Source organism: Diadema antillarum, unplaced genomic scaffold (genome assembly GCF_040938485.1).
Source record: "Diadema antillarum isolate AM-2024a unplaced genomic scaffold, OU_Dant_1.0 seq00000821_RagTag, whole genome shotgun sequence".
Lineage (NCBI taxonomy): Eukaryota > Metazoa > Echinodermata > Echinoidea > Diadematoida > Diadematidae > Diadema > Diadema antillarum.
This window is the reverse complement of record NW_027271698.1, coordinates 705513-731030: the sequence shown is the minus strand read 5'-3', so window position 1 is coordinate 731030 and position 25518 is coordinate 705513. Positions and strand designations below refer to the sequence as shown.

The 25518-nt window shown below is 39.6% G+C and overlaps 1 pseudogene; it reads left to right on the top strand.

Annotated features, from left to right (window-relative positions):
• LOC139739920 (transient receptor potential cation channel subfamily M member 3-like) overlaps nt 1–23389 on the top strand; it is a 28212-nt pseudogene extending 4823 nt beyond the window's left edge.
• The last annotated feature ends 2129 nt before the right edge of the window (nt 23390–25518 follow it).

The following is a 25518-nucleotide window of genomic DNA, read 5'->3' as shown; positions in this document are numbered from 1 at the left end:
TGCCTGGGCTGCTGAGAACATAGTGTTGATCTAACGCTATGCATATGACACACAGAAGTGTTTGACAGTTTCCTTTGACTTCATCTATGCCAAGTGATTTGTTTTGAAAGAACATAGCATGCTCCAAGCAGGCAAAGTCTCAACATGGCACATTAGCTGGCTAGCTTACTTTTCTGATCTGCACATGCCCGAAGGAAGTTACATAATTGTCATGGACTAGGGATTATGTCATGATCCCAAGCTCATTTGACTTTATAATGACCAGCTTGTAGGAACTATGGCATTGTTGCACATCTACCGGTGGATTGTCAACTTGAAATATGGCTAGATTTTAAGGGGATGGGGTGAGATTGACTGAATGCTAAAGTAAATGCTATTACATATTGAGTTACAGCCAAATTCATACGTACATGTGTATACAAGGGTAATTCAGCTATCACCTATCTTTGATCAAGTACAACTTTAAAGCCAGGGGCCTGTTTCATAAAGATTGAGCGTAAGCTGCAATCAATCACAAATTACATTTCATAAACAACTTCGCAATTGATTGCAAGTAAAACTCACTCTACTTGAAAATTATGCCTTATTTTTCTTAAAATCAAGCATAAGTGTCTTTATGAAACAGAACTTTGTTCAATATTGAACTTACACCCGATTCACCAAGTTACGCTCAATAAATTTAGCGTAAGATCAATCCCAACTCTTTATAAAACAGGCCCCAGATATTTTAAGGGGGAATAAATGCCTAACCTCCTTTTATAAAGGCATAATTTACCATTTGAAGATGAAACAAAAACCCAGCATTAGTGGTTCAAAGTAGTTCGAAATGTGAGTTAGGGATTGAAATGTACAACCAATGTAAAAAATTTGAATTAGTGTAATCGATGTTAACTATTGATAAATATACAAAATGTGAGCAATAGTTATGATAAAATTGTTTCGAGACTAAACCGTCTATAGTTATGGTTTATTGAGAAAAACAGTGATATCTCCTTGTATTTTAGGCTTTATTGCAAAAATTTATATGGTAGGATGTTTTGTGATACAACTGACCTACACATATGCATCAAATATGATCAAAATTGAAAATCTTTAAATCACTGCTCCCAAAGGTAAACAGTACCTTTATTCGTCATTGTGATGCAATGATTCATTCGGTTAGTAATTTTGTTATCTATCTTCACTCTGCAGGAATTGAGAACTGTTAGCTACAAGGTGGATCCGGTAGACAGAAGGGGTCAGCCCAGCCCCCTAAATCCCGACCACACCCATTACATCCTGGTGGATGACGGGCGGAAGAACAGGTACGGTGGAAATGCAGATTTGAAAGCAAAGCTTGAAGAATGCATTGGGATGCCAACAAGTGGTGAGTACAATGAGTGAAATACACAATTCTGTTCCCTTCATTTCAATATTCGTATTGGATTCAGCAACCATCGCATTTTGAGGGAAAAAATGAATTTTATGAAAATGAAAGGTAGAACAAATAAAAGATATAGTGAGGTGATATTATTTCACAAAGAAACATATAAAACAATACATGTAAGATAATGTATACATATTCGTGGAGCTAGAGGCCCTGTAAGCTTGTCTGTTAGATTTTTCCCCTAATTTCAATGGAAAAGTTTTATATTTGATTCTGTTGTCAATGGAGCCTTGGTGTAGATGATCAGATATTATCAATAATTGCAATTTGAACCTTCTAAACTTTTACAATTCATAACTTTTTCATGTGTTCATTTTTTTTAAATAATTTTCACTGAGCTACTTTTCAATACTTTGCTGATGTTGTGTTTTCATAAAAAGCAACAGTATATCAGGATAGATTTTTTATTTCCTTTGATGTGGACTCTGTTGTATAAAACATGTTCCAAACATGCATATTTCTTCCTTGATGTTGCCCAGAGGGAGGTCTGGGTGTACCTGTGGTCAGTATCATCGTTGAAGGAGGAACTGACTCTATCCACAGTGTCCTCAACAGCATACGGCACGGCACACCTGTCGTACTTTGCAATGGTACTGGGCGTGCTGCCGACCTCCTGTCTTATGCCACCAGACATGCTGAAATGCGGGGGTGAGTCTTTTTCTCGGAGAAAAGGACTTGTAAATAAAAATACATTGACACAGATGCCATGACCAATGGGACTGACCCTTAAGGAGAATTCCAGACCTGTTGAAATTTGTCTAGTTTGCTAGCAAACGTGAACATTTGATCCACATTGGATTAGAAGTAAGAAAGTTACAAAATTTTAAAGATTTGCTAATTTTTGTAAAACAGTTCTTAAAACAGTTGATATGACTATGCAAAGGAGGGAGTTGATGATGTCATCCCCTCAAACTTTTCCCTTGATCTTGTCAAAAAAAAGAAAATGATCAAAATGATGAAAATGCAATTCTTCTGCTATAAAAGTGTAATACTGAATGCTATTCTTCACTGGATAACTTCAAAATAATGATCAGTCAGACTAGATCAGATCAAACCACTATTATACAAATAATACACAGGTGAGAGTGCGTTAGTGGAGATGCAGCGCACTCGAGGGTATTTACAACTGTGAAACATGCATGAGGCGAAGCCGAGTGCATGTTGCAGTACATTGTAAATACCCAAGAGTGTAGCACTCACTCAAAAGTCAAGATGTCCGAAGATGTTCATCCCAAACATTTACGCATGTCGCACTCAGAAATCCCGCATATATGTGTACATATAAGAGTATACGTACGCCACCTGTTATGCACAAGAAAGGCCGACTGGCAGCCCGAACTAGAAGTTGTTTACAGGATTGACAGCGCATATAGTAGCACGCGACACACTTGTAACAACTGATTGAGTGCGCACTGCTAGTGTAAACATTGTGACGTCAGTGACTGAGCAGTTACGCTTTCTCTGCAATGTCCCATAGGATAACACGCCGTGCTGTTATGACTTTTCGTTGCACACTTTTTGCACGGCCGTGCATGTTAGTAAGAAAATCATGAGTGCACATGTGACTCATTTCAGCGCTTCCAATTGGCTACATTCTTGAACCCATTTTAGAATACCTTTTACCTGTGTATGTGTTGCCAAAGTCAAACCACTATTACCTTTTACCTGTGTATGTATTGCCAAAGTCCTTTACTGGTATGGCAGTGGTGATCTGATTGAAGTGCTCATATAGTTGTTGTGACCTTTTTCAAATAAAAAAAAAAAACAACAACAACAAATCTATCTTACCTGGCCTAGCTCAAAGAATTGATAATGCGATAATTTCTGTTTTTATAGTAATTCAAATTTTAATCACTTAGTTATTAACTAGAGAAGCACTCTGAGAGCGCAGACCTCCGCCAAGCATGCAGCTCATTTCCACCACTGATCTTGTTCTTCCATAGAGATATCAGTGATTTCCACCCATACGTACTTATAGCATTGTGTGCTGAAAGTTGCCCGATTTCCCAATACTAGTATAGAAGCCTTTGTTACGTCATAAACCCTCAGCTGCACGGCGCGCCTCGCCCTAGCAGAAACTAGAGCATGCACTTTAGTGCACGCATGCAAACCTCAAATGCGTGCAGCCTGAACTCCCAAGTTCATTAATTGACCCTGCCTTCCAAAATATCAAAAATCCTTCATAAATTCCCCCCAAATTCTCGGATCACTATCAAAATTTAATCATCTGTTACTTGTATCATTCTAAACCTTTCCTGCAAGTTTCATCTAAATCCGTTTACTACTTTTTTAGTTATTTTGCACACGGACAAACAAACGAACGAACGAACAAACAAACCAACAGTAACGAAAACACAACCTGATCCTCCCTTGGCGGAGGTAATAACTTTGGATCACCATGACAATGCTGGTATGTAGAATGTGACAGCGATGATGATGATGTGATGTCAAAGGGAAGAATTAACCCTTTATGTGCGTAGAGTGCAGGTTGGCACAGAAAAACCCATAGCATTGTATACTCTGTCTGAAATCCCTGACACAGAAAGGGTTAGATGTGCTTGTATATTTATTTATAGCAGGGGTGTGCGCCAGTTGACAGAATCCTGCCTGCCCTTCTCTGCGTGAGAAGACACACGTGCTGCTGGACATTCCAGTGGATAGCGAGGAGATGGACGAGATCCTCTCGGCCATCAATGACTGCATGGCGGACGAGAACCTCCTGACCGTCTTTGAGATGCAGAAGGGGGAACACACAGACCTAGATCTTGCTATCCTCACCGCTCTGCTCAAATGTGAGTGCTGATGTTATAGTACGGTACCAAATATGCCAGCTGTTACTCTTTTTCAAGTATTTCATGCAGTTCCCTCTCCCCCCCCCCCCCCCAAAAAAAAAGAACTGCAGGTTTTATGGAAAATACTGTTTCCCCCTAATTGTATTACTACACAAATCTATTGCAGGGAAGGTAAAAATACTATGTATCCACCAAATCATATACTTTCAACCCTCAGAATACTGCTGTGCTGTTAACAAGGTCAGCATCCATGAAGTGCATATACCGAAATTGTAAAATGTCAGTCTGGTTTCCATAATTTATTTACTATTTATTTTACCTGCCTTTTTAAAATTGTTTGCTTGTTGTTTGTTTGTGTTTAGATGTACGTAGTAGTCACTTTCTGGTGATTTTCAGTTTTGAGATCATCAGTACAATTTAAAAGCAAATTATGTGGTACTGAAGAGCACATGTAAGATTTTTTTTTTTTTTTTGCTGTCATCGAATTGAGGGTATGACTTGTATGTAACTTACACTGGAGGAGATTTGTACGAAATGATTTTATTTGTCTTTTTGATGAATAAAAGGAATTTGAAGAATCTCTTTATGAAAATGTCATTGAAGTTAGATTATGATAATTCACAATTTCTAGTGAGAAGGTTGGCTGAACCTTTTGTAATCCAGATAAAGAACCTTCATTGAAATGGCTTCCAGAAATTATGCACAGAAATGAAGCAACTTTTTAATAAAGCCAGCATATATCATGGCTGTAGAGCTGTGTCTGTGATATCTTACAACTGTATTATTTTGTGCTAAATATAGTATTCATATATAGTAACAATAGAACCTTGCTTGCAGCAATATTATTTTAAAAAAAATGTTGGATTCATATGTTGTATTTATATTCTGCTTTCACAAAACCACAGTGCAAGCTGTTACCCCCATCAACCAGCTTTCACTGGCCTTGTCTGAATCGTGTGGATGTAGCTGAGAGCAGGATCTTCACCGATGATGTCTCCTTACCTGTAAGTAAGCAGTGTCGCTGTGAATGCCTGTCCTAATGGAGGGGAACCTCGTTGTAAAGAGGAACTAAAAACAATGACAATTTGCCTTGTTTCCATCAGGTTTCTCATTATATTGGGGAACAAAAGAAAAAAGAAATATATATAATTGGGACTGGCAAAAGCAACTTTCTTCTTTTTTTCTCAGGCACAGGGGAAGAGACTGTATGCAGCATGTGTGCATATAAGGTCTGGCTTAGAGTAGAAGGCTGCTGCATGATTAGAATTTTGCTGTCATTTAAGTAAAGAATACATGGTGAATAAATCTTCAATCCCATGTGCTGCAGTAAGTGCAAGTGAGTAAGTAAGTTTACAAGAATGTATATATGAGCTGCTCTTAGAAATATATTTGACAGTTTCTTGTGCCTTTATTCTGCATTAGGAATAAGGCCTGTTCTTTTCTTGACAGTGTAACTAAAGTATACAGTCTGACCTCTAATACCAGCCATGATGGGACTGGTGCCCGTCCAGAGAAGTGATTTAGCCGATGTGGGAGAAACAATGTTTATATGCATGTGCATGTAAATGCTGACTAAGTGGTTGCTAAGTAGGAAGTGTACATGTACATCGCAACTGTTGTGTACAAATATATAGTCTGTTTTTGTTATGGAAATTCAAACATTTCCATGTAAAATTCAGAACATAATTCTGTGGGAATATTGCAGGTAAATCTTGTGAGTTTGTAGGAGTTTTCACTGAGTTTGAAGTCACTCATTTTTTCTTTGCGGCATGAACGCGTTCGGGTAATAGAGAATTCCTGATACAACAGGTCTGAATAACCATGGTCAGACCGTATAATCATTTTGAGTAGAACTTAGGGGCATTCCTTCTCTGACATGATGACCTATGAGATCCTGCAATCATTTCACTCCTTCACAGCCTAGCGCTCTGCACCCGTTCATCACTGAGGCTCTGGTCAGCGACCAGGTCGACTTCCTACGGCTCTTCATTGAGCGCGGTGCCATCATCAAGGACTACCTGACTGTGGCCCGCCTGCGGAGGCTCTACAACAGCGCCCCCGACTCTTGCTTCCTGCGCACTCTGCTGGATGACGTCCTGGGAAGAAGGTACACACTGTGTGTTTGTTTGTTTGTTTGTTTGTTTGTTTGTTTTGTTTGTTTGTTTGTTTGTTTGTTTGTTTGTTTTGATTTTCCACCTGACAAGACGGTTGGATAGCCCATATTCAGCTGCGCCAGTTGGTCTTTCATGGGGTCCAGTTGAGTGTACCTGAGATGGACTACTGCACTGGGTTATGCATCCTACTCTTTGTGGTGAATGAATGAAGCAGGATCTTTTACGTACATGAGTTTTGACTCTCTCACACAGTGAACCTCTATTTTTTTAGCCGATCCTATCCGAGGGACAGTGTTTTACCTCTACTAGAGTGGACAGCGTGATAACAGTGGACAGCATGATACTACACAACATTTTTGCCCGGTATAATACCTAGTGCAATTTGAACTGGAGCCCAACTCCAAGCCATTCAATTGCAATGCAAATACGCTACCAACTAATCCACCTTGTCAGATGTGACACATCCTGCATGCTCCCTATTTACCATCGAGCTACTAGCTCATCTCGATTCCTTGTCAAAACCCAGTATCACAATTGCACAATACACGTGCATATTCCTAAAAAATGAAATTGAGCAAACAGAAGAGATGAAATAGTGTGTGCTACACTCATGTCCATTCTTAAAACAGATCAACAAAGTTTTAAGCTGGTTGTATTTAGTTGTGTTTTTTTAATGGTGTATAATATTAAATTTTGTAATAAATACTAAAAATTCATGGGGTATTTGATAATCATTATCATCATGATATTGTCTAGCATTTCACCATCTTGGTCAGCTATCAGAAATGAAACATAGTAACTAGAGAAACAAAGCTAGTCATAGCGTCAGTGCAGGCATTTACCGATATCTGTTTTTCAAAAGAGTTGATGCTAGTTTTTGTGTGCATATTATTAAAAAGGCCTTATTGAGTCTGGAAGGTTATAAGCTGAAAGCAAGGAAAGAAAGTCAATGGCAAAAGTAGAGTTTGCTAGACACCTTTTTGTTGTTGTTGAATGAACAGGACATTATGAGAATGCACTAACTGTTACCATATTTCATTTGACTCGAATCATATCAGATGTTGATTACCTGCAGCTTTGAATAAAGTGGTAAATGAAGTCATACCACAGCATCCAAGCTGATGGCTTAAACAATTGGTGTGTGATGTAAGGATAATATGGTAATGATACATGATGTTCTAGATCCTCTTGTTTTGTGTACCACCCATATCTCCTCAGTGATTCATAAGGCGCATTTCTTTCTTACAAAGTTATATTGTCTTATTATCATCATCTGAAAAAAGACAAGAAACCAAAATTTAATTAAAAACTATATAGAATTTTAGTCTCCGACAATGAAATTCCATTTGATATTCCTTCTGTTTGCTGTTTATAAAAGTCATTTTTTCTCTTTTCTTTTTTTTTGCAGCCTGGCCAGCCAATTTTCCTGCACGACATTGGCATCCTCATCAAGTACCTGACAGGAGCCCACCACGAGCCTCTCTACACCAACGACCAGCACTACCGACATCTCAATCGGGAGACGAGGGCACTGATCATTCTATCCACGAGTCTGTCAGGTGAGGATCGAACATGTGCACAGTGACATGTAGCCATCATGATGACTCTCTTGTGACTTTCTTGCAGTAACTCTGAAGAGAAGGGCATTCGTGGGTTGTTTTGTTCCATCAGATTCATTCATTCATTCATTCATTCATTCATTCATTCATTCACTCACTCACTCATTCATTCATTCATTCATTCATTCATTCATTCATTCATTCATTCATTCACTCACTCACTCACTCACTCACTCACTCATTCATTCATTCATTCATTCATTCATTCATTCATTCTTTCATTCATTCATTCATTCATTCATTCACTCATTCATTCATTCATTCATTCATTCATTCATTCATTCATCCACTCATCCATTCATTCATTCATTCATTTATTTCCCATCTCCAACAGAAACATGGAAATATGAATTTTTCGAGAAAATAAGTGCATATTAACGTTACAATGTCCACTGAACAAAATTTATAAATATGCAGTTGATAGATAAGGTAAAAAAAAAACAACGGAGAACATTTTTAGTGTATGAAATGTTGGAGATGGAGAGGAATTCTGAAGAAGCAATTGAATACTTGATAATGATAATACACTAACATAATTGATATTTTATTCTACATAAAAAGCAGAATTGCAAAACATAATTACATGAGCTAAGAATAGAAACTTGACTTGCTTGAAACAAAATTCCCAGAGAAATCCCGACACTCAGTTGCTGCCATGCAAAAAATGCAAAAAATGCACAAAGTGCAGAAAATAACAACATGTTGATATTCAAGAAATTTTGCCAGCATATGAATATTCATCCCCTTCTGACTAGCCTGAAAAAAGACTGTAATTGTTTGAATAGATTGACCAAGACGTTGCCCCATGGCAGTCAATACTGGTACTTTCTCTACTGTACTCTATGAAGATGAATGCAAGGTTGACATTTTCCATAATTTCTAGTGTCATGTAATACACTGTATTGAAATGACTTTGGTCAAATGAAGACCCATGAGTTGTTTATTTCCCTCAATTGGCAAAGATATTCAACATCTTATACTATTCTTTTGACTGTCAGCTTTCACTGATATTATTCAAAATGAACTGAACACTATCAATAACCCCTTCATTCTCAAGTTACACAAAAGTTATGTGAAATTCCTCTTACCCCTTATTATGATTTGTTTGCCAATTAGCATGAATATGCTGGAGTGCAGAGATTACCACAGAGGACAATACCGTAGCATTACTTATAAGTTATTAAAAAGGGTTAAAGAGGTCAAATTCTAGCATTAACTTTCATTTGCTGCAAACAGTCTGGCCTAGCTACCACTAACCACAACCTTTCCTCTGTATCTTTTAAAAGTTTTCCCCCTCTCCCCCTCCCCCATGTATCTACACCAGGTATGAATCTGCTCCACCTGGCCCAAGAGGAATACGTCCACAGCCTAAAGCATGGCCGCAGTCTGACCACGGGGGCGTCCCACTTGTCCGTCATGGAGCTGGCCAATCCCGGCATGCATTTCCACAACCCCTTCCGAGAGCTCTTCATCTGGGCTGTGCTCATGGACAGGTGAGAGTGATAACTCTTAATCCTCTCATTATATTTTTAATCCCCTCATAATCCTCCTAATTCTCTTGGAACCACCATCTTTTAAAATGTCATGGATTGTGTGTAATCAGGGTGTATGTTAGTAACAACAAGGGTTGATTCAAAGATAGACCTGACGTGCACTGTACCATGCAAAAGACATTTTCCAAAATGGAAATTGGGTCTCTGTAACATAAGACACAAGAAGGCATTTGGTTAGTAAAGTACAACACATTCGCCCGTGAGGACTCTTCATCATCATCTTCTTCTGCTTCTTCTTTGTATGGCACAATGTGCCTGGCTGATACCATTTGCTGACTTGCTATTTTCCTGGGGCGCTATACGGACTGAGCTGCATCGTCACCCTCACCCCAAAAGGAGTGACAGATATTTACTTTTTCTGCTCCAAAAAATGGCTTTCTTTTTTTAGAAGCTTAATTCATGGTACTGTAAAAGTGGAAATTTTCACGGTGTTGAAATTTTTGCGCATTTCGCACAACCAGAAGCTAGCGCGAAAATAAAAGCACACAAATATTTTTGCGTGCCATATGTTCCAGTAGCTGATATCCTGATTCTGCGGAATTAAAAAACACTTGAAACTCTTCTTACCCGGCCAAACGCGAAAAATTAGTCGTGCGAAAATATCTACGTTTACAGTATACTTGTCTATCTTATGATATATCTGTTCTATACATTCATATTATTTACAATGTGTTTGGTTGTGTTTTGGTTTCTGTTTTTGATGAGCTTGATCTTTCTTTATGACATCACAGGCTGGAAATGGGTGCATTCTTATGGGAGCTAGTAGATGACCCGGTCAGTTCGGCCGTAGCGGCCAGCAGCATGCTGGACTCAATGGCCAGTCGTGTTTTGCACCTATCCATCACAACAGGAAACTATGCAGAACATGCCAGGTAAGGGATGTCAGTTTGGTCAGACACTTATCCTTAAGTGGTCAGTGTTTGACCAGCCATATGCTTGTTTTTTTACTTTCTTTATCGATTGAATGGCTTTCTTTTTCATATAAGAGTGTTGAGTGTCAGCCTGTGATAATCACGGGAGTGATGAAGTTTGTTTCAGTTTTCATATTTGTGAACACCTATTAAGATACATTTAAACTCGCATAAGTCGATCTTCTCGGGACTGAGCAAAACACATCGACTTAGGCGAGTTTCGACTTGTGCGTAAGTCGAAAAAATCGACTTAACAACAGTCACACCACACGTACATTACGTACATGTATGTTGTCTACTCTGGAGCGGAGAGCTGGAGAGGCGTGCCGCAGCATGAGTCGCCCGGCAGGGCCGCGGCTAACTTTGCATGGACAGTGCATTAGCATTGGCACAGGTCCGATTACTGTACTTAACACCCTTTTTAAGCCTTGGGGAAGTGAATATGAACGATATTTGAGCAGTGATTGATTCCAGTTTACCATACCGTGGCTTGAAATGCGTGTAGAGGTGTACTTCTGATTTACCCGTGCCCGTAACTTTCCCCCTACTTTCCGCTTTGAAAACTCAGCAGCTTCATCCATCCACTGCACAGCGCAGACTGCAAACATACACAGACTATACACAGCCCAGTCACTGTATACGCGCAACTATACACAGCCCAGTCGCTGTACGTACGTAGCGCTAGCGCGACAGGGCTGTACCAGCGGACCTCCAAACACGAAGAGAGTTCAACAATCGCATGCGATCGCTTTGAATTTTTATACTTTAGATCATTTTTTTTTTGTCACCTGTCTGGTCGGGCTAGTTCTTATGTAACAAAAACGGGCGTCTCGTGATTTTGACAGTGATTTATTGCACAATAAAATCTTATTCGACTTAGGCACAGTGAATTTAATGGTTTTTCGATGAAAGTGTTCTTGGAATTTCATCGACTTAGGCGAGTATTCGACTTACAAAATTCGACTTGTGAGTGAATTGTTACACGTAAGTCAATGGGGAAAAATCGGAACTTTTTAAAATCATTGACTTGCGCGATTATTCGACATATGCGATGTCGACTTAGGCGAGTTTAACTGTATAAGGAAACTGTTCACTGCCACAATTTCTTAGTCATCTGCAGAATATATATTTTCAAGACTTTGTTTATACAATGTAATTTATATATATGTGCACAAGTAAAGGAGGTCACAAAGTGAAGAAATCAGGCATATGTATTCAAATTCACTGAAGTTCTGTAATGACAGCAAAGGTATCAGCTAACTAGCATCTATAAGTAATGAAAAATGTCAGCGATTTTACAGTTTTTGTGGTTTACAGCGTATGATTCAGGAGTTCTGAAGGAGTGTTCTGTTTGTTTCCTTTACCACCTCCCTCCCCCCTCCCCCCCCCCCCCCCCCAAACAGGAATTATGAGCAGCTAGCCATTGGAGTGATTGACCAGTGCCACACCACCCATGATGAGTTGGCCCAGAAACTCATCAGTTTCCCCCAGACAAGGTGGGGGGACAAGTCCATCCTGGAGATGGCCGCCGAAACCAAAGACATGGTAAGACTGACCACCATCTTTCGAAAATTTACGCCGCGAAAAGGTTGGCAATTGTTTGAAAAGACTCGCTTATTGTTTTGTTCATTTAATTTTCTATCTGAGAAGATGGCTGGATAACCCATAGTCAGCACACTAGCTGATCTTCGATAGGTTCCAGTTGGATGGGCGAGGTGGGACTTTTCACTGGGTTGTGCACTCTGCTCTTTGCGATGAATGAATGAAGAAGGATCTTTTACATGCATGAGTTGTGACCCTCTCACAAACAGGATATCCATTTTATGTCCTATCTCAGGGACAGAGTGTTTTACATCTAACTAGAGGGGATGATATACATTGTAATTACAAACATTGCCTAGTTAGACTCGGTAATTGAACCTGGGTCCTTTGGATCTAGAGGCAGACATGCTACCAGTTGAGCCAAATCACTGTCTAACTCCATGTAAAACAAATGCAAGAGCTGATGTAGAAAAACTAAAGAGCAAAAAACAAAGATCTCTAAAATGACAGATACTTGAGGAAAGTAGAAATATGCATAGCAGAGAAATGAAATTATGGAGAGATTAAGTTGGTAAAACAAATTATGAAAGCACGTATGATAACAAAATCTGTGTATGGATCAATGTAGCATTATATTTACCAATGAATGAATAGATGCATAAATAGGAACAGAGACTGACGAATGTCTAAAGAGACCAAACTATGAATACTGCATGGAGGAAAAGATGAGAGAGTGATTGAATGATTACAGGGAAACATATGGATTGAAGGATACAAACATAGAGGGAGGTACAGAGGATACAAAAGAGACACACAGATGCCAGTAAGTGTATTTCTATGTTCTTTGTCCCTGGTCTCCTTGGGGATGTTGTCTGATTCAGCATCAGGTTGTGGTATGGTGCATTTAGCATAATTCAGTATCTGCTACGCTAGAATAGGGAGCTTTAGATCTGTGAAACGAAAATTTAAAAAGATGCTAATTAGGCAAAAAATGGTGTTTTGCACATGCGAGAGACACCTTCTTCCACTGTCTAACCCCAGAGGCAGCATCACCTTAGTTTTCGCGTTGCAGATCTTTAAGTTTGCTAATGAATAAAAATGTCATGACTTGCGATCACTCTTCTTTTGTTTCCCCTTCCCTCTTGCCCCCCCCCCCCCCCTCCTTCCTGGAATGCAGAATTTCATCTCCCACCCGTGCTGCCAGGGTCTCATCACCGATGCGTGGATGGGCGGTCTGAGGTCGCAGGACCGCCTCATCTTCCTCACCCTCTTCTTCCCGTTCCTCATCCCGATCCTCATCCAGTTCAAGGAGGAGGAGGAGCTGCAGGCCCAATGCTGCCCCATCTTCCACAAGATCCGCATCTACTTTGATGCCCCCGTCACCACCTTCTACCGACACCTGGTATGTGTCGCCTCATATGGCATATGGATAGATCACTGTAAATATCTAAATATTGGACCATTAGCATGTCATGAAACAAGCATGAGAATAAAAGTGGGCACATTTTTTCTTTTTTGCTTGTTACAAACATTGTGTTTGATCTCCTGCTTGTTTGTTTGTTTGTTTGTTTGTTTGTTTGTCTGTTTGTTCGTTTGTTTGTTTTTTAAGAGTAAGGTCCAACAAACAAACTTGTTTTAACCTAATTGTTGTTTTAGGCAATGTGTAATTGGTGTGTATTTGTTATTGTTGTTTTTCTTTGTTCTTTGACAGGTGGCCTTTGTATGTTTCCTGTTCTTCTTCAGTGCCTTTAATCTGTTCTTCATCCGACCAGAGGTATCCTACATAGAGATGGCACTCTTTGGCTGGATCTGTACCATAGCTGCGCAGGAGTTTAGGGAAGTATGTCAGCATAACTCAAATTACTTACTGCAAAACCAAGAACATTTGCCTCATGAAACTTTTGCGAATTGGAGCCAACAGCCGTTTTCGCAGCCTGAAACTGTCACGGATTGCAACTGGCATTCAATGCAGTGTGTAGACAGAACCTTATGCGCGCATTTTAATTTCGTGAATCTTGGCTCCTCATGAAATTGGGGAAAGTTTCATGCACATTGAAATTTCTGGTTTTACATGAGCTATCATAATTATGGCAGAAAATTTGTGTTCCTTACAGTCTTTCTTAGAGGAGAATGAAATTCAAATGTATATGAGGATTGAAGGAATGCAACAACATGAGTAGAACACATCAGAGAAGTTAGAGAGAAAAGTTGGACAATCCATTGAAAAGTATGAATTCTTAAAGTTTTGATGCTGCCATTGCTGGATGAGAAGACTACAATATCTTGTGATGTCAAGCATGGACATCAATATGAAGAAAAAAAAAAACATTCGCTCACTTTTCTAGCATAATGAAAGAACACTCGACTTTTACATGTGTACTTCTTTCCGAGGCCAGAAAGCATGTAGAATAATTTTTACTCCAAACATACCTCATTAAAATTCAAGGGAATGTTTACTTTTCAAAAAAAAATTAAAGTTTATCAAATTCTCTTTTCTTTATATGGTAGTCCAGTAGTGACCTCATGAATTGAAGTAGTGTTCTCATCCGGCAATGACGACACTGAATCTTTAAAAATTCATCACCTTTTTATGCCTCCGCAACGAAGTGGCCGGAGGCATTATGTTTTCGGGTCGTCCGTCCGTCCGTCCGTCCGTCCGTACGTCCGTACGTCCGTACGTCCCGTTTTGTTTTTGTCGATATCTCAAGAACCGTGTGGTGGTTTTACATCAAACTTGGTATGAGGGTATATCCTTGGGGGATGATACTTTGTGTGGATTTTAAGGTCACAGGGTCAAAGGTCAAAGGTCACTGGTTATTTTGTGAAAAAAAAATTGAAATTTCATGTTTTTCTCCATATCTCGCAAATGGTTCAAGGTATCTTCATGGAACTTAGTATATATGCTTGTACCGATGGGCAGTGATTATCTAGGGAAGTTGGGGTCATGGGTCAAAGGTCAGGGGGTCAAAGGTCAAGGTCAACTCCTCAAAATATCACTACTTTCCTTAAAATGCAATATGCCTGAAGGTTTTTTTTTTCAAACTTGATGTATGGCATGTATTACCCAATATATATTTTTGGGGAAGTTTCTTGCCAAAAGGTCAAAGGTCAAAAGGTAAAAGGTCAAGTGAAAGTGCTAAATTGCACTTTTTCCTCCATATCTCGAAAGTAACTCAAGGTATCGTCATGAAACTTACATATTTATGCATGTTCAACCTAACAGTGATTCTCTTTGGAACTGTGAGGTCAAAGGTCAAAGGCCAGGTTTAGATAATGCTATTTTCCCATTTGATACTGAAATTATGCTTTTTCTCAATACCTTGAAAATTACTCAATGCACAGACTTATAAAAGGGTCAAAAGTCAAGTAAAAATCATCAGTTCCCCAAATACCTGCACTCTGACATTTTAATCATTCATCCAATTGAACCTAGTTCTAGAAAAAGTGAACATTCAGCACATTTGTGTCAAACCTGTCATTTTAATATTTTGCCAATTGTGTGAAACTGTCATCACACATTGTCAAGACATTGTACTATAGACCTATTAGGAGAACCATGCATTATGGCGGAGGCATATCAGTAGCCGTAGCGATATATCTAGTTAGTTGATGATCTGATTTTGTTCAAACTTCACTGACTACCAGTATTGCTGCATTCATGTATGGCTTCATATAATTCTTTCTCTTATTCCACTCTCAGGTTCTGTGCATCTGGCTGTTTGATCTTCAGCTGTTCTCTCCCTTTAAGCTATTCTTATTCATTTGCATTATATGCCTCTCTTTTTTTCTAAATTGATTAGATGATTGCCCCAGATGGGATGGCCCAGGACCACAAGCTCCATCTGTGGTTCAGCAGCAACTGGAACAAGTTCGATGTTCTCCTGCTGACGATCGCCATGTTGGCCTTTGGGCTGCACTGGTACCCACCGGCCTACGAGGCGTGTCGCGCCCTCTACGCCATTGACTGCATGCTGTTCTACGTCCGCACCCTGCGACTCTACTCCGCCAGCACACATCTGGGACCCAAGCTGGTCATGATTTGGAAGATGGTAAGAGAATAATGTTTGTATTCTTGACCACACATACATGTACATGCTCTTTCAACTGTGGAGTGCCTGGCGTCTCTCTCGTCCACAAGCATTCAGTAATTTGCCTGATCAGAAATATACAAATAGATACTACCTATACAGGTTTGAATGCATCAACAAAGCTTTTTTTGAATAAGTTTAGACTAATTCCAGTGTAATATTACATGTATATACCATGTGGGCACAATTCATACTGATGCATGACAGATGCGTGTCATTCGTTTATAGAACAGTGCCAAAATTTTGTTGCCAAACTCAGACTGATGCATGAAAGATGTATGTCATCTGTTTTATAGAACAGTGCTAAAATTTTGTTGCTGAAAATCCGTATTTTTTCAATCGTTAAGCAAATACACTTAATGAATGGTTAGCCGCATGCATCAGTAATTACTGGTGAATGGCAAATTTACTGGATGCATTGACTAACATTGACCAGCCATCTCTTGCTATTCAAGTGCGCGAAAGCTTGCTAAAGTGAGTGGGCAAACTCTTTCCAAAAAAATTTTATAAAATGTTTGATGCATCCTCTTTGTTTGCCACTCCAGATGATGCAGATGATGGTGTTTCTCTTCATCCTGCTGGTCTTCCTGATTGGCTACGGCGTGGCCAGCCAGTCCCTCCTCTACCCGAACCAGGACGTCAGCTGGTTCGCCATCAGGAACGCCTTCTTCGTGCCTTACTTCCAGATCTACGGCGAACTCTTCCTGACGGCCATCGAGCATGGTAGGTGGCGGAGGATGTGAGATCGACAGGCCCCTCAGATATCACTCTTTGGGATGAAAGTGCTGTCTGGAGTAGATTTCTTGTATCATGTCTGGTTTTTATTCGTCCTGTGCTGGAAGCTTTCCTTTCACTGCTCAGCTGAAAAAGACGTGTGATAACAAAGCCTTTCAGTATTAGAAATGGTGTAATTGTTAGCATCGTTTTAATTTTGTCATTTTCAAATAGGAAATAATCTATTCATGTTTGATACAGAGTATGCCTCACTCCATCCAACAAATTATGAGTGATGGAATCCATATTTGTTCCCTTGAATTTCACAAAATGCCAAATACAGCCATTCTAATTGATTGGAGAAGCTAATGATTCTGTTGGCATTCATATTTGATTTAGATGTATGCATTCACAGATTTATTCAGTGAAAGGAAGTTATGGATAAAATTGTGTTGCATTAATGATATAAAGATGTGCTGAAAGTATTATTGTGCATCAATTTGCATCGATACCTCCAGGACACCTTGAGAACTGTGATGTGGAGGGCCACGACCCGTGCCCGACCAAAAACATGGTGGTCCTGTTTCTCCTGGCCATCTACCTCCTCATTGGCAACGTTCTCCTCCTCAACCTCCTCATCGCTATCTTCAGGTGTGGTATTGATGATAGTAATAATGATAATGATGAAATGATAATGATGATGATGATGATGATGATGATGATGATGATGATGATGATGATGATGATGATGATGATTGTCATCTGCCTCCTCATTGGCAACGTCCTCCTCATCCTCATCGCTATCTTTTGGTGAGATATTGGATGATGATGATGATGATAGTGATGATGATTATGATGGTGATGACTTAATATGTCATTTATCAAGGATACCTCCTCATTTGCTACATTCATCTCCTCATACTCCTCATAGCTATCTTCAGGTGAAAAAAATAATGATAATGATGGTAATAATGATGATGATAATGATGGTAATAATGATGATGATGATGATTATGATGGTGATGACTTACGTCATTTACCAAGGGTAGCGTCTTCATTGTTAATACTGTTCTACCAGTTCCATGACATTTGCTCCTGTGACAATTACTCCTGTTAAAAATCTGTACACTAAAGCAAAACATAAATTCTACCTACAAACATAAACCCTAACCCTAATCTTAATCCTCACATCAAACTAAACCTGAAACTCTATCACCACCCTTACCCCCTCACCCTGAGTCCTTGGAAAAAAATAAGACTCGAACAATTGTTGCAGGAACAAATGTAGTGTCACTGTTCTTTCAGAGATCCCTGCCGTTATTGTTACACCAGCATTGCTAGGTACCCATTTGTACACATGAGTCAATAGGGACATTATTGGCAAAAGCATCTTTTCTTATCTGTGAAGCATTTTCATACATAACTGTTTCATACTTTCTTAGAAATGGTCAATAGCAGTGGTCACACTGGCAAAAGATCGCGAAGTTTAAGATCACAAAGTCTTCATGATCTTTGGTCCTCCATCCACACTGCGGGCAGCCAAACTTCTTGATCTTTGGATCACAAAGTTTAGGTTATTGAAGCAAGTGTGCAAGAAAGAAGAAAGAGTACGCCACCTGACAGCTGGTGATTGTGACGTAACAATACACTCTTGTTATATCACAATGACCGTGCACTTCTGAGGCACAGCCTGGAAACAGATGGTGGACTGATCACGTGACAAACTTTGCGAAGTTTTAGTTTCTAGCAATCACACTAGCAAAAGGTTGAGAAGTTTGGCAGGGGTGAGGAAGATATTCCCTAGTTTGAGTGGAAAGTTTTGCAAGAAGTTTGCAGTCACACTGGCAAAAGATCGAGATCTTAAAGATTGTGATCTTAAACTTTATGCTCTTTTGCCCGTGTAACCATGGCTAACGTATCTTACACTGCCCAGTTATCAGATAGAGAATAGACGATCACCAGTCACATAATTCTCTCTGATTTCTCCACTCCCCTGAAACCTCAGTCAAGTGTTTGAAGAGGTACAAGAGAACTCGATGGTAATCTGGCGCTACGAGTACTACTTCCTGGTAATGGAATTCAAGGACAAGCCGTGGCTGCCTCCACCCTTTATCATTCTCGTCCACATGTTTGAGGTCACTCGGTGGCTCTTCAGACTCTGCATGCGAAGATGCTTGGACAGGTCAAGGGTTAAAGGTAAAAATGAAAGCAAAATAAGGCAAAGCAAAGAACAATGTTCATTCCTTTACTTCAGTCTTGGATTTTATCCAAACCAAAGGTAGATAATTACATGTATGCTTAGTTAATTCAAAGAGGGCTGAGAACCAAGAATTTATTGACTCTTGGATCTTTATATAGTAAGTTGAGTTTATGCCATTCTTGTTATCAGCAGACTACATTTTCAACCACTCCTGACAGTTTTCTGGTCTGGTCTGTGAACACAGACTAGTGTCATCCAACATGCATATTCATGATATGCTTTTTGAATTGAATTACTGAAGCTGCACCAGTCTACACTCAATACACAGTGAACAGTTCAGCACGTTTAGTTGTCCCCGCCGAACGAGTTCGAGCAGGGGACTATGAAACGGGCTCCGTACGTGTGTGTGTCTGTGTGTCCGTCTGTCCGTCCGTCCATCCGTCTGTCCGTCCGTGTGTGATCAAAATGTTCAATTTGCTACTTCTCTGTCATTTATGAGCCAATTCTGATTCTGTTTGCTTTATATGATAGCACTACATGGGAGCTTTGAAACTTCTACACAGAATTTCAGTTGTGACCTTTGACCTTGACCTTTGACCTTTATTGTACATTTTGCTTCAAAATGCTACTCCTTCGCCATTTCTAACCCGATTTTGATTCTGTTTGCTTTATATGATAGCACTACATGGGAGCTTTGAAATTTCTACACAGAATTTCAGTTGTGACCTTTGACCTTGACCTTTGACCTGTATTGTACATTTTGCTATCAAATGCTACTCCTTCGCCATTTATAACCCGATTTCGATTCCGTTTGCTTTATGTGATGGCACTAGGTGAGGGCTTCAAAACTTCTACACAGAATTTTGACCTTTGACTTCTTTGACCTTTGACCTTGATTTTTGACCTATATTGTACATTGGCTACAAAATGCTACTCCTTCGCCATTTGTAACCCGATTTCAATTCCATTTGCTTTAAGTGATGGCACTAGGTGAGGGTTTCAAAACTTCTTTACAGAATTTTAACCTTTGACTTCTTTGACCTCTGACCTTGATTTTTGACCTGTATTGTACATTTTGCTATCAAATGCTACTCCTTCGCCATTTCTAACCCGATTTCGATTCCGTTTGCTTTATGTGATGGCACTAGGTGAGGGCTTCAAAACTTCTACACAGAATTTTGACCTTTGACTTCTTTGACCTTTGACCTTGATTTTTGACCTATATTGTACATTGGCTACAAAATGCTACTCCTTCGCCATTTCTAACCCGATTTTGATTCCGTTTGCTTTATGTGATGGCACTAGGTGAGGGCTTCAAAACTTCTACACAGAATTTTGACCTTAGACTTCTTTGACCTTTGACCTTGATTTTTGACCTATATTGTACATTTTGCTACAAAATGCTACTCCTTCGCCATTTGTAACCTGATTTCAATTCCATTTGCTTTAAGTGATGGCACTAGGTGAGGGCTTCAAAACTTCTTCACAGAATTTTGACCTTTGACTTCTTTGACCTCTGACCTTGATTTTTGACCTGTATTGTACATTTTGCTATCAAATGCTACTCCTTCGCCATTTCTAACCCGATTTCGATTCCGTTTGCTTTATGTGATGGCACTAGCTGAGGGCTTCAAAACTTCTACACAGAATTTTGACCTTTGATTTGTTACCTATACTGTACATTGGCTACAAAATGCTACTCCTTCGCCATTTCTAACCCGATTTCGATTCCGTTTGCTTTATGTGATGGCACTACGTGAGGGCTTCAAAACTTCTACACAGAATTTTGACCTTTGACTTCTTTGACCTTTGACCTTGATCTTTTTACCTATATTGTACATTTTGCTACTAAATGCTACTTCCGGCGGGGACATATAATACGCACCGCGTAATTTCTACTTTTCCTTGTTTAATATTTGTCATACATATACTTAGCAAAAAACAACAAAAAAAATAGAACGAAACAAAGACACAATATGATATAAAGTGGATCATGAATGGAAAGTGTGTCAGCATATTATGTACATAAAAGACAATTCTTAATAACATGTGAAACATCGAGGAGCCGCAGAAGCAAAACTTGTAACCACAGAGTCCAGGAAAAAATACCAATATGAATATGTTTTGCAGTGGAGGTAGGACACAAAGTACTAATTACAAAACTATATGAAGGCTAAAATAGCAAGGTAAAAGGGCAAAATAAGTAAAAGAAAATAGAAAGAAAAAGGAAAAAAAAAGAACAAGAACTGAGTGAAAACAGCAGCATACAAATACACAAGTATACCATCAAGTTCATAATCTGCCGTAAGAGAACACATTATTAGATGATGTTGAAGTTATCAGTGAGACCCACAGCTACATTATTGACACTTTCTTTCTTTTACTGTTCCCTCTGTCCTGTCCAAATCATGAATTGCTGTAAAAGGTAGAAAATTTTGCCAGAATAATTTTTGTGCTCAGTCTGGTGAGATGAATTTCACGTATTTATGCAGCAGAATCAAAACATTAACAGTGGTACATACAGCAAGCCAAACATTTTGCGTGCTTTTATTTTCGTATTGGTTTTTTGTTGCACAAGATGTGTGAAAATGTCCACTTTTACAGTACTCTTTTCCTTTGTTTTGTTTGCATGGTGGGTTGAAACAGATCAAAAGTTTTGGAAGGAGGAGCGCGACCTCCAGATCTTTGAGCGCGAGTGTGCCGCCCAATATCGGCGCTGCAAGGCAGATGAAGAAAATGAGGACATGGATCAGAGAATCAGTCGTGTGGAGGAAAGGTGAGACTGATTAGATTTTCTGTCTTTAATGTGTGATATTGGTATTAAAGATGAATAAAATCAAAGGTAAAACACTATTATCATATGCCTGCATAAATTGTTCATTTTTGCTCCAAAATATGCATAACAAATGTGTGAAATAACACTGTGATACCAGGATTTCAGTTGGTTAAAGATGATAAATGTGAAATATTAGCCAAAAACTGTGCCAATAGTGTTGCAATTTCAAAGCATATCTGATCGTGGTTGCTCAATGTTTTATAATTGATTAAAGGGCCTTAGCAGTATCAATCAATTTTCCATGCAAGAGTGAATCGCGTGCAGCATTTTTGGAACTGCTACTGCTAGGGCACAATCAGTCATCACGTAATGTTTGGACCTACCGTACCCATTACTGAAAGGGAGGTTGCTACAGGATTAAGAGTCATTACATACTATCGAGACTATTTTTCACCTTTTATCTTAAAATACTCCAAAACAACTCATTATCCTGGCAAATTGCAACAGGCAAAGAGGTTGCCTCTTCACTGGATATTAATGCTTTAAAGAATGCTTTTATTTAGCATTCATAACAGTTCTCAGCAAATCTGACCAGAATCATTCCTTCTCAAAGTACCTACAGAAGTACCGGGCACTTCATCAGCATGGGAAGGTGCATATAAGTCCACAAGGCCATCTTCTTTTTCTTTCATTTTCAACTTGCATGAACACAGTTTTCTAAACCTCCTGCCAGCAGCCATTAAATAACAAGAGAAGTAGGTAACAATTTGAGAAAGCCCAATTCTTGTTCACCGTTAAGAAGTGTCAATGTCTCTCCCTCCTCCATCTGCCTGACAGGTTGACAGAACTCGGTGAGATGATGACAAAACACATGGAGACAGCCGGAGGAGACCACAGGGCGCATAGTCCCCACAGGTCAAAGCAGAGCAACTTGTCACAGCAGCTACACGGTACTTCTCTCTCACGGCAAAACTCATCGGATGCTCCTTCAGCACCACCGGCAACGCAAACACAGGGAGCACCATCGTCAGCCAGAGTTGAAAGTGATGCCGGTATGCATCCTCTGAAGAGCCTATCTAAAGGTGGGCTGCAGAATATCACGTCAAGTACCAGCGGAAAAGCCGGTAGAGGTCATGCTGATGCGAATGCCATCCGATTCGTTCAGGAGCAAAATGCCTTGAATCGGCACCACCACACTCCTCCAATCACAGCCGACTGGAATTGCTCTGCAGAGAACAGATCGGCCGGTCAGCCGGTCGTCCCCTCACTGTCCCACATGCACTCCCTCCTGGGCATCGAGCACCAGGGGGACGGCCAGAACTACATCCTGGAGCACAGGATCGTGGAGGGTCCACGATACGAGGAGCCCAACAGTGTCCGCCCGCCTCCCGACGGAGGGGCTGTCCCCCAGAGTGGCCCCGCCCACCAGACGAAGAGCAGCTCGCGCAGCAAGAAGCGCAGGAAGAAGAAAGTGGCCCCTCAGGAACCCAGTGCCGTATCCCCGAGAGGAAGTCCAGGCAGAAGTCCTCAGAGTCCGGCAGCTCCTGCACCGATTCCTGCTGGCAGCTTCCCCATCTGGTACCAGAGATCCGCATTCCCACCCATCGCTGAGCAGGTGGAAGAGGAAGAGGAGGAAGAGGAGAAACAAACATAATGGGGAGTGCATTCCAAAGTAGTGAGTCCATGCAGGATTTCAGAAGGCGACTGGAAGGTGGGTTGCCTTGGTAACCATACAGCAATAATGGCCCCCAATCAGGAAAACACCATGCAGGTGTCTGTGGGAAATGCATGTTATTGCAAAATCAGTCCGTCCTCAGTGGGTCAAAGTTCTTTTACAGTTTCTTCTCAGTTTAAAAGAACTTTGACACACATAGTGTGTGTGATATTAAGTTGTACCGGGTAAACTTTTCAAGAGAAGCAAAAGTGTGTTGTTATGGTAAAAGTGCATTAAAGGGACGCAGTCCTCAAGAAATTTAAAAAAATATGTTGTTGTTGGTACCTCCAATGAACTACTTTCATCAAAAACAAACTTTCAAATCACCAAATAAGCTCGTACATTTCGGTTAAAAAAGTGTGACTCTGGAAATGAGCAAGTCTTGGCGGAGAGTCATACGTCATCGATGCACAACTCTTTCCAGCGGTGTTCTGCTCGTCATCCCTAGTTATTTGTAAATACATGTTTACTATTTATTTTTATATTAATTGTATATATAAATAAGCTTGAAATATTTTGTTTGAAATAATAAAACCACATATTGTCACATTTTATGAAAAAAATCAGATATGATCATTTTGAACACTTAAATTGGTTTTCTGAGGCACGGCTGTCAACTTGAGAGTAGGGCATCAATGACGTTGCACCTTTTGGCAGGCTCTTACACGATCGCTTGCAGGAATTATTTTTTAAAAATCGCGTAAGGAGACAATTTTTGATGTCCACGCGTATAAATTGGTGAAAGGTTATATTTTTTACTCTTCTTGATTATCAGTACAGTGAAAATCTCAGGACTGCTTCCCTTTAAGGCTCCCAAATTAGGAAAAAGCCTTGCAGATAGAACTTCTTTAGTTTTCAAGCTATTCAAATCAAATTTTGAATGCTTTTTGTAACTTAGGGCAAAGTTATGCTGGACATATTTTAAAGTGTAGTGGAAAGTGCGTTGCCACGGGAAAAGAGCATTGCACTTGTATAGAAGTGTCAGGCAGGGGTATCAATGGCCTTAAGTGAAATTTCCATTTTCTTTTTTTTAGCACATCACCAACCTCATAGGAGAGTTGATTTAGACAAGATGGGAGATTACATTCTGCATCCCACTATATTTTCTTTGACACTCTCTGCAGAAGTAGAATATGTCAGAAGAGGACATAGTTGAGACGAATGTAATGTTTATCCAGCTGCATTCTGCTGCATTAATGTGTGATAAAAATAGAAACCAACCCATGCTTTTTTGCAATAGAGAGAAATTCCATCCCAATATTATGTTGCTTTGTACAAGACCAGAAAAGTCAGAGAAGTAGATCAGTGACAGTTTTTTTGTGGAAAAAATCAGACACATAAAAATACATATGGACTGTACAGGCTTAGAGAATAAGATAGATAGATCATACAGTGATAGATCATACAGTGTCCAATTTGTTTTATTCTCTAAACTTTTACAGTTTGTGTATCTTTTTTTAATGTGTCCAGCTTTATTCCCAAATTTTCACTGATTTACTTATCTGACTTTTCTGTTTTTATTCGAAGGAACATACCACCAGGATAGAACTTCCCTTTACTTACTGTATACTCCACATATTTATCGAGTCTAATTTTTCGTGAATCAGGACTTCCCAACAATTTCGCGAGTGGTTTAATTGGCGCTTGTGGTAGTACATCACTGAATGGAGAAATGTATGCAAGCATGTCGCATTCATGTCTAGGTCAAAGTTTTTTTTGTTGTTTTTTGTTGTTTTTGCATGTTCTTTAATTCTCGAATAGCAACTGACTTGTGAAATTTGCAAAAATAAAAAACCTCGCGAAATATAGGGCATATGCAGTACACAATCTGATGTATTTGACTGTACATTCCTTGTCATGGCTGTAATACACATGTATCTCTTTGAGTGAAAATTAATCCAGTACTAGCTTTCACAAGTGCCTTATGCTGGAATGCAGAGGCTTTACAGGTATTTACATGAATATTTGCACTCAAGTATTATCCAATTGGGTAACATTCATCAGGTAATGAACAATGGGTAAAGCTGGTTTAAGTCCCATCGCACAATTTGAATACCATAATCATGTGT